Here is a 15564-nt window from a genome sequence, read left to right as displayed (position 1 = left end):
TCACAGAGTTGTTCTGAAGCCACTCCTTTGTTATTTTAGCTGTGTGCTTAGGGTCATTGTCCTGTTGAAAGGTGAACCTTCGGCCCAGTCTGAGGTCCTGAGCACTCTGGAAGAGGTTTTCTTCCAGGATATCTCTGTACTTGGCCGCATTCATCTTTCCTTCACTTGCAACCAGTCGTCCTGTCGCTGCAGCTGAAAAACACCCCCACAACATGATGCTCCCATCACCATGTTTCACTGTAGGGATTGTATTGGACAGGTGATGAGCAGTGTCTGGTTTTCTCCACACATACCGCTTAGAATTAACGCCAAAAAGTTCAATCTTGGGCTCATCAGACCAGAGAATCTTATTTCTCATAGTCTGGGAGTCCTCCATGTGTTTTTTGGCAAACTCTGTGCGGGCTTTCATGTGCCTTGCTTCCGTCAGGCCCCTCTGCCATAAAGCCCCGACTGGTGGAGGGCTGCAGTGATAGTTGACTTTGTGGAACTTTCTCCCATCTCCCTACTGCATCTCTGGAGCTCAGCCACAGTGATCTTGAGTGAACCTTGAGTGCTGCAGAAATTCTTTTGTAACCTTGGCCAGATCTGTGCCTTGCCACAATTCTGTCTCTGAGCTCCTTGGGCAGTTCCTTCGACCTCATGATTCTCATTTGCTCTGACATGCACTGTGAGCTGTAAGGTCTTATATAGACAGGTGTGTGCCTTTCCTAATCAAGTCCAATCAGTTTAATTAAACACAGCTGGACTCCAATGAAGGGGCAGAACCATCTCAAGGAGGATCAGAAGAAATGGACAGCATGTGAGTTAAATGAGTGTCACTGCAAAGGGTCTGAATACTTATGACCATGTGATATTTCAGTTTTTCTTTTTTAATAAATTTGCAAAAATGTCTACATTTCTGTTTTTTTCTGTCAAGATGGGGTGCTGAGTGTACATTAATGAGAAATAAAATGAACTATTTTGATTTTGGCAAATGGCTGCAATGACACAAAGAGTGTAAAATTTAAAGGGGTCTGAATACTTTCTATACCCTCTGTACTTAATAATCCAAATGTGACTGATCTGTTTTTTCTTTTCTGTAAGTGGAATAGATTTGATTTCCATTACATTATTATGAATAACTCCTCTTGTGATTAGGACTGATTTTTGTAACTGAAGTGGTCAGGAAAAATCTAAGTAGAGAGAAGTTCAGAACAAAAGGCTTTATTTAAAAGAGCTGTCATGAGGTGTAGATGGATTGCAGGACTGGATATATGGACTGGAGCAGAGGGAACTGGGTCCAGGTCAGACAGGAGATGATAGGCAGTCAGGAAATATGCACAGAGAATTGCAGACTAAAGAGAATCTAATGAGGGAGGAGAAATCTCGGACAGAGAGGAAGAAGAAGAAGCGGCCAAATTGGCAGCTTACATGAAGGAGACCTGAACAAGACCCTGGAAAAGAGATTATTAGGACCCAAAGAAACTAATTTTGGGAACTGACAAGAAATGCTGGGCTACTGATCAGGGAGATGCAGGATCTGCAGTTGCATTTATTGTTCAGCTACCTTTATTTTGGAGGCTCCTTCTGAGCTATGGACACATCCTGTTAGGCTGCTCTCACATGAAACAACATGAGCCACGCTCAAGTAGCATGAACATGGTACGCTCTGCTGAAATGTTAATGTTTGTCACAACAGGCTTTACTTTGACATGAACTGGTTTAAGGAAACTTAGGAAACTTTCAAGAACAATTCCCTTTCCTGGCCTGCGTCCATCCAGGTATTTGTTTATGTGGCAACCTTCCCTACCACCATGGGCTCTCCTGACCAACAGTTTTTAGTCACTTTTATTAGGCCCGACCCCTCAGTGGAAGAGAAGGCGCAGGGACAATTATAATGGGCCCGAAGTGACTAAGTGGGTCAGTCTCACTCAGAAGCCTTCAACGCTGACCCTGACCCCACCAGGACATAGGAATTTGTGAGACCTTTCATAAAATATACATATTGTGGTTGCTGTGGAAACGGCTATATTGTGATTGTTAAGAATATTATTATTCTATTCGTGGGTAAAACCTCAAATTTGACCTCCTGAATATATTTGAAAAAAATTCACCAAAATTCAGAATCACATGTAAATTTTTTGATATATGTTTCATAGATGAACTAAAAAAAAAGGCTCTGCAGCCCCCGACAAAAGTGAAAATACACGGCACCAATGGGAGTCTGACCAACATTTTTTTCCATCGCACAGTCACCAAATTCAGATTATAACCTGTAATTTAAATGTTTTTATTCTGAATTTTAAGTGATGGATCTGCACAAAATAATCTAAGTTGGTGAAGTGAAATGAGAAAAATATATATAAAAAAGAATTTTTAAAAAATTAAAAATCTTAAAATTGACATGTGCTTTTATATTCACCCCCTTTACTATGAAGCCTCTCAAAAGTTCAACCAGCTACCTTCAGAAGTCACATAATTAGTGAAATGAAGTCCACCTGTGTGCAATCTAAGTGTCACATGATCTGTCAGTATAAACACACCTTTATTGAAAGGCCCCAGAGGCTGCAACACCACTAAGCAAGAGGCATCACACCATGAAGACCAAGGAGCTCTCCAAACAAGTCAGGGACAAAGTTGTTGAGAAGTACAAGTCAGGGTTGGGTTATAAAAAAATATCCAAATGTTTGATGATCCCCCGGAGCACCATCAAATCCATCATCTTCAAATGGAAAGAACATGGTACCACAACAAACCTGCCATAAGAAGGCTGCCCACCAAAACTCAAGACCGAACAAGGAGGGCATTAATCAGAGGGGCAGCACAGAGACCAAAGGTATCCCTGAAGGAGCTGCAGAGTTCCACAGCAGAGACTGGTGTATCTGTGCATGGGATCACAATAAGCCTTACACTCCAGAGTTGGGCTTTATGGAAGAGTGGCCAGATAAAAAGCCATTACTTAGTGTTAAAAATAAGAAGGCACGTTTTGAGTTTGCCAAAAGACATGTGGGCGACTCCCCAAATGTATGGAGGAAGGTGCTCTGGTCAGATGAGACTAAAATTTAACTTTTCAGCCACTGAGGAAAACACTATGTCTGGCACAAACCCAAGACATCCCATCACCCCAAGAACAACATCCCCACAGTGAAACATGGTGGTGGCAGCATCATGCTGTGGGGATGTTTTTCAGCAGCAGGGGCTGGGAAACTGATCCGAGTCAAGGGAAAGATGGATGGTGCTAAATACAGGGATATTCTTGAGCAAAACCTGTTTCAGTCTGCCTGTGATTTGAGACTGGGACAGAGGTTCACCTTCCAGCAGGACAATGACCTGAAGCATACTGCTAAAGCAACACTCGAGTGGGTTAAAGGGAAACGTTTAAATGTGTTGGAATGGCCTAGTCAAAGCCCAGACCTCAATCCAATTGAGAATCTGTGGTCAGACTTGAAGATTGTTGTTCACAAGCAGAAACCATCCAACATGAAGGAGCTGGAGCAGTTTAGCCATGAGAAATGATCAAAAATCCCAGTGGCAAGATGTGGCAAGCTCATAGAGACTTATCCAAAGCGACTTGCAGCTGTAATTGCTGCAAAAGGTGGTTCTACAAAGTACTGACTTTAGGGGAATGAATAGTTATGCACGCTGAAGTTTTCTGTTATTTTGTCCTATTTGTTGTTTGCGTCACAATTTAAAAAAAAAAAATTAAAAAAAAATCACATCTTCAAAGTTGTAGGCATGTTCTGTAAATGAAGTGATGCAAACCTCGAAACAATCCATTTTATTTCCAGGCTGTGAGGCAACAATCCATGAAAAATGCCAAGGAGGGTGAATACTTTTGCAAGGCACTGTAGGTCTTTTGACCAAATGAGCTCATCCTTGGTCAAAATCATCTAGAGATGAGAGGCATCAAAATTTTTGCTAACTTTCATGGTTTGCTCGTGACGCCACCGACAGATTCACATACGTTTTCTGGCTCACCAACAACCATCCAAATTGTTATGAACTGCACATGCATTGTCCGATTTGACTCAAATTTTAATTACTTATACACCCCACAGACCTAAACCCATAACATCACACAAATTGACATTTGGTGCAATAGCGCCCCCTATAGAATCAATCAAAAAATGGTATGTAGAGCCAAAAATTTTGTTTTTCAGAAACATACCAAATTTGGCACAAAATTCCTTTAGGGTATCCTGATTAAAAAAGTAAATTAGACTCATGCCTTATTTTCAATAGTGTTGATGTGGCGATGACCTAAATCTGCCATGCATTTCCAAAGGGAACAATGTACCGTTTTTGCACACCTCGTACTTTAACGAACTCATCCTAGGACTTTTGGCCGAATGAGCTCAAAATTGGTCAACATCATCTAGAGATATGGAGCATCAAAAGTTAACCAAATTGTTTCAATAACATTTCTGGTTTTCCCATGTTGCAACCAGGGATTTGACATCCCTGTTTTATCTCATTTACAGACAATCTGTATGGAGAGCAAAAAATGTTGTTTTTCAGGAATGTATGAAATTTGGCAGAAAAATCCTTTAGTGCATCCTGATTTAAAAAAAAAAAGTCAATGAGACCCATACCCTACTTTTGACGGTGTTGCCGTGGCAATGACCAAAACCCATCATGTTATTTCAAAGGAATTCTATACAATGTAAATCTATGGTGGCACAGAATGGTGTCATGTTTTTCAGGCTTTTTCAAGGACTCCTACCGAAATCACTGGCTCCAGCGTTTGACCTCGGCTCCAGGAGCGGTTATGGGGGGTGCTGGCGGATCACGGACAGCGAGGGCCATTCATTGTTGCTTGCGGCTACATTTAACCTTTTCATTATTGTTCTGGCGCTGAGCTGGCAGCTCCTCCTCCAGCAACTCCCTTCATCCTCTGCTGTTCTTGGCTTCTCCTCTGGCTTCCCACCCAGCATACTGATGACACCACCTGCCCATGCAGATTTTCCTGGTCCCATCTTTTCAGTCCACCAATAGTAGTACCCACATGGATGACAGACAAGACTCACTCAGGTCGTCTTCACCACTGCCTATTCATGTCTTCCGGCACTAAGGGGAATGTAGGAGACAGGTTTTGGTGCACAGAGACAGGTTTATCTCTAGACACAAGGAGAAAATGTGAAAGACATGCATGGAGTTAAGCTGGACACACTGTGATTTTTAATAGTCCTTTGCTATTGTTGCTTGTCAGACTGTATGGACATGGTCTCCATGTCCCACTGTGAGACTTTATCCTAGGATTATAGGAATTTTTTAGAATTTTCAAAAGTTGTCTCAGACAACGCAATCAGGGCCAATGTCACGCAGTGAGCATCCAGCTTAAAACAGGAACCAGTGCTGCATGCAACACCCAGCCTGACATCCGCTCACATGCATGCAACCAAATATAGCTGGTGTTTGCTGTGTGAAGCTCGTGTGGTTTACACAAAGAGTTTAAAAGTTTCCAGTAGATTTTAAACTTGAACTTAAAGCCTCAATTCAACAGAAACCTTTAACCACAATACCTGATCAGTTTAAACTTTTCTATTCAACTGTTTTCCTCTTTCATATCAGTAGATTTTCAGAGATTTTTAATCAGCGTTGAACTTAATATCCTTAAGATGTAAAGAATGTGAACCTCATCACTTTAATTCCACCTCTTTCAACAAGTCATTTACTAAAAAAGATTTAGATCAGAGTTCTGATACTTAACAATCCAAATGTAATTGTTCTGTTTTTCTGAGATTTCTCCTCCCTCATTAGCTTCTCTTTAGTCTGCAATTCTCTGTGCATATTCGCTGTCATCTCCTGTCTGACCTGGACCCAGTTCCCTCTGCTCCAGTCCATCTATCCAGTCCTGCAATGCTGAGTAAAAATCTCTGAAAATCTACTGATATGAAAGAAGAAAACAGTTTAAATAAACTGATCAGGTATTGTGGTTAAACATTTCTATTGATTTTCTATTATAGAGCTTTCAGTTCAAACTTTTTACCATTTTGTTTAAACCATAGAAAGTACACACAGTAAACAGCTATATTTGGTTGAGGTTGCATGCGCCTTGTGAGCGGATGTCAGGCTGGGTGTTGCATGCAGCACTGGTTCCTGTTTTAAGCTGGACACATATTGTGTGATACTGGTCTGAGACAACTTTTGAAAAGCCTAAAATATTCCTATAATCCAAAAATAAAATCTCAGTGGGACATGGAGATCATGTCCATACAGTCTGACAAGCAACAATAGCAAAGGATGATGATGCTGCTATGATGAGCTAATGTCTTTGTTAAAGACATACCTACACTTTTCCCTCCTGACATCCTGTGGGCCTGTATGGGGAGATTATACTTTGAGTTTGGTTTTAAACAGCTGGAACAATTGAGAAGGTGTTTAGATGTGTTGATTTGTTTGTAACAGTGTTTTTAAAACAGTCATATTGAGGTGGTTTATTATGTTATGCAGTAATAACAAACAACCACCAAGTAATAATGACACTTCCTGTCCAAAGACAGTCCTACTCATCCCAAATAACTAGGAGAAATTAAAAATGCATACAAAATCAACCTCCAACCCTCTGACCTCTACCAGGGGGCTTTCACTGGAGACTAGTGGACACAGTTCAGTATCAGTACACTTTGAACAAAGTACAACACACAGCAAAACACAGCAAATGCCTACAAATGTAATATTCTCACTAGGACTCTACTTGTACCACCCAAAATTAAACTCCTTCACTTGCTATGAAAATATGGGGGGAGAAGATTTTCTTTTTTTTTTTTATATATTATTTATTTACTTTCCTCAAACAATATTACACTTCCACTTCCCCTTTTCTTTACATCGGAGCTTTGATTAAAAAATAAAATCAGGTCTATGAGATGTTGCATATTTGATCCATTTTATAAATGTCCATTGTGATTTCCATCCATGCATCAGGTAGGACTCTCCTGTGACAACCATTTTCTTAAAAATCTTTTTAACAGCCACCAACAATATATTAATTAGATATTTATGTGTTTTTAACCAGTCCTGGGGGATGTATCCAAAAAATAAAATTGTACTGTTAAAGGGTACCACACATTTAATGATATCTTCTGTGCAGTATGTATTCCTCTCCAATAGCCCTTAATAATAGAGCAGTCTCAGAAAACATGGTAATGGTCTGTGTTTTGGTTTCCACATTTTCTCCAACATAGTGAAAGATCACGACCATGGTGTGATTTCTGAGAAGGTGTAATAAAATATCTTATCAAGCTTTTCCAACCAAACTCCCTCCATTTCTCTGCCTTAGAACATTTCCACTGATCCCTCCATATTATTATCCATCCTCCTCTGTCATAACTATCCCTCCTTCCTTCTCCCAGTTTGTTTTAAGATTTAACAAACATTTGTATATGCATGAAAACATTCTACTATGAAAATCTGATTTATATACTTTTCTAAACATTTCTATTAAGCCTGTCTCAGCCACATTCTTCATCTTTATATTAACGAAATGTCACATCTGTAAGTATCTGTAAAAGTCTTGTGTTTCTAATGAATGTTTCTCTTCAAGTGCTTAAAGCTGCGTAGTATATTAGCTTCTATTAAATGACATAAAACTGTTATCCCCTTATCGATCCAGTCCTTGAATCGACCATCTAATCAGTCTGGTGTAAACTCCAAGTAGTATGCAGGCACAATTTCTTCTTTTAATTTATATTCTATTATAATAGATTTCCACACTGTAAGAGTGCAATTCACCCATGGGTTATCAATAGCCCTAATGTCTTCTTGTAAATTACTGTCTGTATGGGGATCAATGATATTTTCTGCTCCATGTTTTTCCATTGAGCCTCATACGATGGATTACAGCAGCATATTATGACTTCAATCTGTTCTGCAGAGTAATAATCTATAAGGAAAGGTAATCCCCATCCCCCTCTTCTTTAGCTAGCTCTTGATTTTTTATCCTGCCATTTACAGTGGGTATGGAAAGTATTCAGACCCCTTTAAATTTTTCACTCTTTGTGTCATTGCAGCCATTTGCCGAAATCAAAAAAGTTCATTTTATTTCTCATTAATGTACACTCAGCACCCCATCTTGACAGAAATTTTTGCAAATTTATTAAAAAAGAAAAACTGAAATGGAATGAAATGAAATGAAAACTGGCATCAAGGCTGGTGAGGCCAACAGAATAAATAAGTTGATCAGGAAGGCAAAATCTGTTGTTGGACTGGAACTGGACAGTCTGGAGACTGTGGCAGAGAGGAGGATGGTGGACAAAATAAACTCCATACTGGACAATCCTGCCCACCCACTTCATGAGAAACTGTGGCGAATGGGAAGTTCATTCAGCCACAGACTAATTCCCCCTAAAGCAAAGACAGAAAGATTCAGGAAGTATTTTGTGTCCACGGCCATAAGACTCTATAATTCCTCAATATAAACAATAACACACACACACACAACCCCCCCAAATAAATACTGCATCCAAATAATTACTTTATTACTCTATTAATTATTTTATGAATTACTATTAATCAATATAATTTAAATAATATCATAATAATTTAATAACTGCTGTAACAACTGAATTTCCCCTTGGGGATTAATAAAGTACTTCTTCTTCTTCTTCTTTTTGATAACATCTTATCCCATTCATTAAACTGATTTTGATTAATCATTATAGGTAGAGTCTGAAGTTAGTATAATTGTCCAGGCAAAATATTAAAGAATTAAATTCCATCTTCCTATATCTTCTTTTTATTTATTTATAGATAGGCAAATAGTTACATTCAAATAATTTTGTAAGCCCTTTTGTTAATGCCAAAGTATCTGAAAGATTCTGTTTGCCATGCTAAAGGTATCTGTTTTTAATTTCTCTTGGTATTTTGTAATTATACGAAAGTAGCTGAGTTTGACCAAAATTAATCTTTTATCCTGATATCTGGACAAATATTTCAAGCCACTGCATCAATTTCAGTCAGGAGTATGTTGGTTGCCTCAGGTATATGAGAATATCATCTGCGTAGCAAGATAATTTGTGTTCTTTTAAAATGAACTCCCCTAATATCCTCATTCTGTCTGATATATTGAGCTAATGGTTCCAAATATAGTGCAGAAAGTAATGGTGACCATGCACAACCCTGCTGTGAACCCCTTTCTAGAGTAAAACAATATGATAAGTATCCATTGATTTTGATCCTTGCTGTGGAGTTATTATATAGGGACTGTATAGTTTCTATATTTGTTTCATTTAAACCAAATCTGTGTAAAATTCTAAAGTATCAGCCAGTTAACTGAAAAAAATGCTTTTTCAGCATCTATCCTCATCACAATTGCTTCAATGTTATTTTTTGTATTCATAATGTGTAGTCCCCTCCTCGAACCGCCACCTTATCGTGGTGGAGGGGTTTGAGTGCCCGTATGATCCTAGGAGCTATGTTGTCTGGGGCTATATGCCCCTGGTAGGGTCTCCCAGGGCAAACAGGTCCTAGGTGACGGACCAGACTAAGAGCGGTTCAGTGACCCCTTATGGAGCGACAATTGAAGACCGTGACGTCGCCCGGCATGGCGAAGCCGGGGCCCCACCCTGGAGCCAGGCCTGGGGTTCGGGCTCGTAGGCGAGCGCCTGGTGGCTGGGTCTCCCCCTATGGGGCCCAGCCGGGCAAAGCCCGAAAGAGTGACGTGGGGCCGTCCTTCTGTGGACCCACCACCCGCAGGAGGATCCATAAGGGGCCGGTGCATAGTGGATCGGGCAGTGGTCGAGGACGGGGACCTCGGCGACCCGATCCCTGGGGGCTGAAACTGGCTCTAGGGACATGGAATGTCACCTCACTGGGGGGGAAGGAGCCTGAGCTTGTGAGGGAGGTTGAGCGGTACCGACTAGAGATAGTCGGGCTCACCTCCACGCACAGCCTGGGCTCTGGAACCCAGCTCCTTGAGAGGGGCTGGACTCTCTTCTACTCTGGAGTTGCTCGCGGTGAGCGGCGGCGAGCTGGTGTGGGCTTGCTCATAGCTCCCCAGCTCAGCCGCAACGTGTTGGAGTTTTCCCCCCAGAGTGAAAGGGTCGTTTCCCTGCGCCTTCGGGTCGGGGATAGGTCTCTCACTGTTGTTTCGGCTTATGGGCCGAACAACAGTGCTGAGTACCCGGCCTTTTTGGAGTCTCTCGGGGGGGTGCTGAAAGCTGCTCCTACCGGGGACTCCATAATTCTGTTGGGGGACTTCAACGCTCACGTGGGCAGCGACAGTGAAACCTGGAGGGGCGTGATTGGGAGGAACGGCCTCCCTGATACGAACCCGAGTGGTGTTTTGTTGTTGGACTTCTGTGCTAGTCACAGTTTGTCCATAACGAACACCATGTTCAAGCATAAGGGTGTCCATCAGTGCACATGGCACCAGGACACCCTAGGCCGGAGGTCAATGATCGACTTTGTAGTCGTGTCATCTGACATTCGGCCGTATGTCTTGGACACTCGGGTGAAGAGAGGGGCAGAGCTGTCAACTGATCACCACCTGGTGGTGAGTTGGATCCGCTGGCGGAGGAGGAAGCGGGACAGACTTGGCAGGCCCAAACGTACTGTGAGGGTCTGTTGGGAATGTTTGGCCGAACCCACTGTCAGAGGGGTCTTTAACTCACACCTCCGAGAGAGTTTCTACCAGATCCCGGGGGAGGCTGGGGACATTGAGTCCGAATGGACCATGTTTTCCACCTCCATTGTCGACGCGGCGGCTAGGAGCTGTGGCCGTAAGGTTTCGGGTGCCTGTCGTGGCGGCAATCCCCGAACCCGGTGGTGGACACCGGAGGTAAGGGATGCCGTCAAGCTGAAGAAGGAGTCCTACCGAGCTTGGTTGGCTTGTGGGACTTCCGAAGCAGCTGACAGATACCGCAGGGCTAAGCGTGCTGCAGCCCAGGCGGTGATGGAGGCAAAAACTCGGGTATGGGAGGAGTTCGGTGAGGCCATGGAGAAGGACTACCTGTCGGCCGAAGAAATTCTGGCAAACCGTCCGGCGCCTCAGGAGGGGGAAGCAGTGCTCTACCAATGCTGTTTACAGTGGAAGTGGTGAGCTGCTGACCTCGACTGGGGATATTGTCGGACGGTGGAAGGAATACTTCGAGGATCTCCTCAATCCTGTCAACACGTCTTCCATAAGGGAAGCAGGGGCTGGGGATTCGGAGGCTGATCCATCCATCACCCAAGCCGAAGTCACTGAGGTAGTTCGGCAGCTCCTCGGTGGCAAAGCACCGGGGGTGGATGAGATCCGTCCCGAGTACCTCAAGTCTCTGGATGTTGTTGGGCTGTCATGGCTGACACGCCTGTGCAACATCGCGTGGCGTTCGGGGACAGTACCCCTGGATTGGCAGACCGGGGTGGTGGTTCCTCTTTTTAAGAAGGGGGACCAGAGGGTGTGTTCCAACTACAGAGGGATCACACTCCTCAGCCTCCCGGGGAAGGTCTATGCCAAGGTGCTGGAGAGGAGGATCCGGCCGGTGGTCGAACCTCGGATTCAGGAGGAACAATGCGGTTTCCGTCCTGGGCGTGGAACACTGGACCAGCTCTACACACTCTCGAGGGTGCTCGAGGGTTCATGGGAGTTTGCCCAACCAGTCCACATGTGTTTTGTGGACTTGGAGAAGGCATTCAACCGGGTCCCTCGTGACATCCTGTGGGAGGTGCTCCAGGAGTATGGGGTCCGGGGCTCTTTGCTGGGGGCTATCCGGTCTCTGTACAAACGGAGCAGGAGCTTGGTTCGCATTGCCGGCAGTAAGTCAGACCTGTTCCCAGTGCACGTTGGACTCCGGCAGGGCTGCCCTTTGTCACCGGTTCTGTTCATTACTTTTATGGACAGAATTTCTAGGCGCAGCCAGGGGCCGGAGGGAGTCCAGTTCGGGGACCACAGGATTTCATCTCTGCTTTTTGCAGATGATGTTGTCCTGCTGGCTCCATCGAGCCAGGATCTCCAGCGTTCACTGGGGCGGTTTGCAACCGAGTGTGAAGCGGCTGGGATGAGAATCAGCACCTCCAAGTCCGAGGCCATGGTGCTCAACCGGAAAAAGGTGGTTTGCCATCTCCAGGCCAGGGGAGAGATCCTGCCTCAAGTGGAGGAGTTTAAGTATCTCGGGGTCTTGTTCACGAGTGAGGGAAGGACGGAACGTGAGATTGACAGACGGATCGGGGCATCGGCAGCAGTAATGCGGTCGGTGTACCGGTCCGTTGTGGTGAAGAAGGAGCTGAGCCAGAAGGCGAAGCTCTCGATTTACCGGTCAATCTACGTTCCCACTCTCACCTATGGTCATGAGCTCTGGGTCATGACCGAAAGAACGAGATCGCGGATACAAGCGGCTGAAATGAGCTTCCTCCGCAGGGTGGCCGGGCGCTCCCTTAGAGATAGGGTGAGGAGCTCGGTCACCCGGGAGGAGCTCGGAGTAGAGCCGCTGCTCCTCCACATCGAGAGGAGTCAGTTGAGGTGGCTCGGGCATCTGTTTCGGATGCCTCCTGGGCGCCTTCCTGGGGAGGTGTTCCGGGCATGTCCCACCGGGAGGAGGCCCCGGGGAAGACCCAGGACACGCTGGAGGGACTATGTCTCCCGGCTGGCCTGGGAACGCCTCGGTGTCCCCCCGGAAGAGCTGGAGGAAGTGTCCAGGGAGAAGGAAGTCTGGGTATCCCTGATTCGGCTACTGCCCCCGCGACCCGGCTCCGGATAAGCGGTAGAAAATGGATGGATGGATGGATAATGTGTAGTGTCCTCTGTATATTATCTTGCGATCAATGTCTAATAAAACCCGTCTGAACATTAAGTATCAGCTTAGGCATTAATTCTTCCATTTGTTTTGCCATAATATAAATAAATAGTCTACAGACCATGTTAAACACAGATATTGGTCTAAAGAATCCACATTACATTTTACTTTCCCTTCTGCTGATATAGCTGATATTATCGCCTCCTTCCAACTAAATGGTGTTTGTGCTTTTTTAACAACCCAATTCAATGTAGGGAGTATGACAGGAATTAGTTCATTTTTAAACTCCTTATACCACTCTGCCTATAACCATCTGATCTGGGTGACTTGTCTACTGAGAGTCTACTAATTGTAGTTTTTAATTCCTCTTCAGTTATGTCAGTGGTCAAACTTTTATTTTGCTCTTTATTTAAAGGGTGATTGTAAAGAATTAAAGTAATCGTCAATTTGAGTCACATCTGCCCCTGAACTCTAGAATACAAAGTTTTATATAATTCTTCAAAAGCGTCCTGAATTTCCTTTTTTTTTTTCTTTTTTTTTAAAATAATTTTTGCTCTTGGGTCTCTAACTCTGTGAATTGTTTTCTCTGCAGTTTTCTTCCCCAATTTCCATGTCAGTATTTTCATTAGATCGACCTTCATAATATCTGTTTTAAGAACATTAAATTCTTCTTCACTTCTTGCGTAGTCAAGTCATTAATTCTCTCCCCAACTTCCTTAATTTCATGTAATGGATCTTGTGCTGAATTTGCTCAATTTGTGTCTCTTTTCTAATTCCCTTAGCTTATTGTGCAGGTCATCTGTTTTATTTCTCATTATTTCTTGTATGAAGATGTTGCTATAATTTTACCTCTCAAGACAGCCTTCAGAGAATTTCCATGTAGTGTTCTTTGGTTGCAGTTCAAAATCAACAGATAAATAATGTAGATGCATGGTCACTTATGTCTATTGTTTGATTCCACAAGTGTGTATTTTATCTTTATCTTTTCCAAATGTTATGAAATAGTCTATTCTGGTATATAGAGAGTGGGGGGCAGAATAATGAGTGTCATCTGTTTTATTAGGAAAGGAAATCTCTCCATATATCGATCAGACCAACGTCTTCAAAAAGTGCATTTACTTTCTTATATAGGAGCCTCATGTCCTAATTATTCCTGTTAGAGGAGGCTGAGTTTGGTTTCAGATGTATATTTAAATCTCTCCACATATCAAAAATCCCTGTTTCCATTGTCATGATACTAGTAATTTTCTGGAACAAGCTGAAATCACTTCCTGGGGGTTCATATATATTTAAAAGAGTAAGTGAATTCTCATATATTTCACCCTTTACTAGGACACATCTGCCCTTCTTGTCTCCCATTTCTGATATTTTTTCAAAATGTAGTTTGTTTGAAATGAGAACAGTGACTCCCCTCCTATGGCCTGATTTATATGAAGAGAAAAACACACTAGAAAAGACACATTTCCTCAGTTTTCATGCTCTTTATCATTTCAATGAGTTTCCTGTAAGTATACTCTATGGGCTTGATCTTTACTCATTTAGATAAAACTTTATTATGTTTGATTGGATTCAACATCCCATTGATGTTAAATGACATTAGTTTAACTTTGTCTCTAACCAGATTTATCTGAGGACCATGTGTTAATGAACTTAGCTAAACAAAACTTGGCTGATCCACTGACTGAACAAATATGAACAAGAAAACAAACATAGCATGAAAACAAACAGTGATATGATTCAAGGTTGGGGTCTGTAACAAATGACCCTGAACTGAGCTGGAAGAAACATCAAGCTATGGGGAAAATCTCTGTCCCTGATGGGCAGGGCCCCATGGCAGCATCCAGAAAACAGATAAATAACTATATAAAATAAACTTAGATAAAGAAATATTCACATTATCGTACATGCTTCTCACTCTGAAAATAACAGCATCTCTTTCATGATCTGCTTAGCTCACCGGAGGTTTGACATTAGTCCAGGTCTAGAGATCCTCTGGAGGAGACAGGGACCGTCTTCTGAAAACCTGAGACTCTCTCTGATGATCCTCTCACGTTGTTCTTGCGTCCCCTGCTGTCTCAGTCCTCTCATGGTCCCTCAGGCCTCAGCGAGGCTCTCTCGGTGTCATCACACTGACGGACAGTCCTCTGTCCTTCATGTCTAAAAAATAATCCTTGTGTTCCTGTGGCTGATCTTGGTCAAAGTATATTGGTCTTTCAGTCAAAAACACCTTCTCTCCTCAGTTGTGGGCTGATAATCTGGTTCAGCTGTTGTTTGTTCTTTGCCAAAGTCCTTTTCTCCACAACTTTAGTCAAACTTGTCTCATCGCTCAGATGAGGATTAGCTTTAGCTTCACCATCTTGTGTCTGTGTTTTCTTCGTTCACAGTTTCTCCAGCGGTGCATTTTTTTATCCCCATCTCTTCTCCTCATTCTCGTCCCACTTACCGACACAAACACCGTCGAGACAAAGTTATATTTGATGATTTATCGGGACAAACGAGCAGTTTTCCCGGAGCAGCTGCAGCTTCAGCCGCCACGCAGGGAGATGACGTCACCGGACGTCCGTGGGGAGAAGTTTTTCACGCTTCAGGAAGAAAAGTTCAACAAACTCTGGTTTTTAGGTGTTGGGCCACATTTTATGTTTGTTCCCAGCGAATTAGTTTGTGTATGTTTTTCCCTTAAATAGTTTAGGAGGTAAATATGTGTTTAATCACTGGGCATTTATTCAGACAACACTGTCTTAGTGGGGACAGTCAGAGTTTGTCTCTATGTCTCAGCATCAAATCATTTCCAGACTATACTTATAGGACCGATGTGGTTTAATGAGGTGAGTTTCATGGATGTGACACTTTCCTAGTGGGAGAAATGAGG

At 43.1% G+C, this 15564-nt stretch overlaps 1 protein-coding gene across 4 annotated transcripts in view; it reads right to left on the bottom strand.

Moving 5' to 3' along the window:
- The window catches only part of LOC113140853 (GTPase IMAP family member 9-like), a 38103-nt gene extending 22859 nt beyond the window's left edge, over nt 1-15244 (bottom strand). The window contains exons 1-3 of one of the 4 annotated variants that reach the window (XM_026324914.1): nt 14653-15244; nt 6269-6299; nt 4703-5096 (exon numbers count right to left, since the gene is read on the bottom strand). The gene's annotated coding sequence lies outside the window, so the exon portion shown is untranslated. The remainder of the gene's footprint in view (nt 1-4702; nt 5097-6268; nt 6300-14652) is intronic. The other 3 variants (XM_026324915.1, XM_026324913.1, XM_026324916.1) reach the window with 3 other exon arrangements.
- Nucleotides 15245-15564: the final 320 nt, after the last annotated feature.

The sequence above is a fragment of the Mastacembelus armatus genome, chromosome 8, assembly GCF_900324485.2.
Source record: "Mastacembelus armatus chromosome 8, fMasArm1.2, whole genome shotgun sequence".
NCBI classification, from domain to species: domain Eukaryota; kingdom Metazoa; phylum Chordata; class Actinopteri; order Synbranchiformes; family Mastacembelidae; genus Mastacembelus; species Mastacembelus armatus.
This window is presented reverse-complemented; position numbering and strand designations above follow the sequence as displayed.